We start from the raw sequence: 2,570 nt of genomic DNA on the forward strand, positions 1-2,570 counted from the left end.
TAAGACCTCAATCTTTGGCTGCCGATGAACGAGGCAACTTCCCTGCCAAACTCAACATCTCAAGCGATGGCATGTCCCATTTTTGGTCTCCGAAGTTTCCGGAAAGATAGTCGTTCGAGACATCCAAGAAGTACACAAGAGGCAGCTTTGTGAACTCCGAGGATAATTCGCCTGACAGACGATTGTTTGAAGCCTTACTCGCTACAAAATGGTGCAAGTGCTCAAATCCTTTGGGATAGAACCTTGAAGCGAATTTGAAAAGGATGAGCTTAAAAAGCCGACCCGATCTGCAAGTCCGCCTGGTATCCGTCCCGTGAGATTATTTGTGGACAGATCGAGAATCGTGAGATTATTACGTCTTCCAAGACTTTCAGGAATTTCACCCGACAGTTTGTTGGACCAAAGTTGAAGCATTCGAAGACGACGTAACGAGGTTAAAGCCTTGGGGATTTTACCCTAAAGCTGTTGCCGAAAAGATGAAAATCTCCAAGTGTTGCAAGTGAATTACGAGCTCGGATCGATCTCACCGGATAACGAATTATCACTAAGATCAAGAGAACCCAGCTTTTTGAGTCCAAAAATGGAGTCGGGAATTGAACCTGTGAGCTTGTTTTGGTAAAGGAAAGATGCTGAAGGTCGTTGAGATTTCCCATGATGGGATTTGACCGGTGAGATTATTGTAGACATATCTAGATGATTCAAGGAATTAATGTGCCGATTTCTTCAGGAATTTGACCCGAAAGATTGTTGTAGCTGACGTATATCCACTTCAAGCTCTTCATTTTGCCTAGCTCATGTGGATGGGGCCAATTGGTTTGAGCCAAAGTCAGAACTGCAATTCTTTACGTTCGATCGAGATTGAATTGTCCCGACCAAAAATTCCCACCTAGATCGAGATACTTTAGACCGTAAACGATCCGATTTCAAGAGGGATTTTCCCGGAAACATGTGTTTGAAAGATCCAATACCTCGAGGCCGGAAATGGAGCCTCTCGTATTTGACCTGTGAAGTTATTGTTACTGAGTTCAAGAAACCGAAGCGACGAAGAAGATGACGAAAAAATATCCTTGGAATTTCACCGTAGAGCTGATTGTTGGAGAGAGTCAAGTTGGTAAAAGGCAAACGGAAATGAGGAGGAAACTAATTTCCCAGATAAGTTTTTAGCAGAAAAAATCAAGTTTGTAGGCATGAGAAAGATTATTGCAGTGACACCCTGCACTGACAAAAGTGGCAGATGAATCCCTGTTTGAGAGGAAACCAGAAGGGTCATGGATTGACGACTTGAAAGACAAAAGAAGCTGAAGCTCTTCACCATTATCAGACACGACAAAACTGAAGAACATGAACATGAAAATGAAGAACAGTAGAAGAACTGGACTTGCTTGAGCTCCTCTCTTGCCATCATTAGTTTGATGATAGGTTAGATGATCTTTGATGTCTAATTCCTGAAAAGAAAAAGAATCAATACACATTAAATACATATATATAGTACCTAAGTGTAATCATTAGATTACAATATATATGTGTCACATATGCAATTAGGGATGTATATCCGTCTGATTAGGTTTCCGGACAAACTGACTTATCTAAAAATATATATCATCTATTCGAAATCCATCCCGATCTTAGTTTAATGGTAACTTCATTTGATTTGAATCTAATTCAATTTTTTGTGATAAAACTTGAATTCGATCTAAACTTAAATGAATATATTTATAAAAATATTGTTTTTGTTCAATAAAAATAAAGATATAATCTAAAAAATAATATATAGACAATTATTATTGTAACTATCTCAAATATGTAAGGTAAATTTATATTATTTTTTGATCAAGTCGGATTATATATTTTTCACTCTAAATTCAAATACATTTGACCCGAATATATTTCTTAGAAAACCCGCTTCATCCTAAATATTTTTTAAAAAGATCCAAGCCAATCAACTCGGAATCCGTCCTCTTCGGGTCTTAGGCCCATCCGACAAAGGGGTACATCAACAGTTATCTTTGAAAATTTTGGGCGGTTTGCTGGGGTCAGGGACTCGGGGAAATGTTTTCTCACTTTGAGTAATGCCTAGTCATCTTGAATTTCAATTGTCACGTTGGAGTTAATACGATTACTATTAATAGAAATATAAAATTAATGTAATTAAATTATCTAAATTAATGTAATAGTAAAAAAACAATGATGTGATTGTGATGATCTGACGGTTAATAATTCATCAGATGTACACGCGGCGTCCTGCGGTTGATGAAAGTATCTCTAACATGGCGAACTTGCTAAGGGGCCCCCATAGGCGTGGGACCGAGAAAACGGAACAGGTGAATGTCAAATTCGAAGAGGCCTTTTGTTTCGGTTAGGGAGAAGTCAAAATGTCTTATCTATCTTTGGGGCCCTAATCGCAGCGTTTTGGAAATATGCGATGCCGACTTCTCCCGACTGTTTGATTATCTTGTATTGCCCTTGACAACTGTATTTTAAACTTTTAGGGTTAATTATGTGATTTTAGTATTTAAATCATCAATTTCAATTTATTTTACTATATGCTATTAAAAATTTAGCGGAATTGT

At 37.8% G+C, this 2,570-nt stretch overlaps 1 pseudogene; it reads right to left on the reverse strand.

Moving 5' to 3' along the window:
- Positions 1–7: 7 nt before the first annotated feature.
- Positions 8–1,419, reverse strand: LOC120203896 (annotated as a pseudogene).
- Positions 1,420–2,570: the final 1,151 nt, after the last annotated feature.

The sequence above is a fragment of the Hibiscus syriacus genome, unplaced genomic scaffold, assembly GCF_006381635.1.
Source record: "Hibiscus syriacus cultivar Baekdansim isolate YM2019G1 unplaced genomic scaffold, ASM638163v2 tig00010505_pilon, whole genome shotgun sequence".
In the NCBI taxonomy this organism is placed as follows: domain Eukaryota; kingdom Viridiplantae; phylum Streptophyta; class Magnoliopsida; order Malvales; family Malvaceae; genus Hibiscus; species Hibiscus syriacus.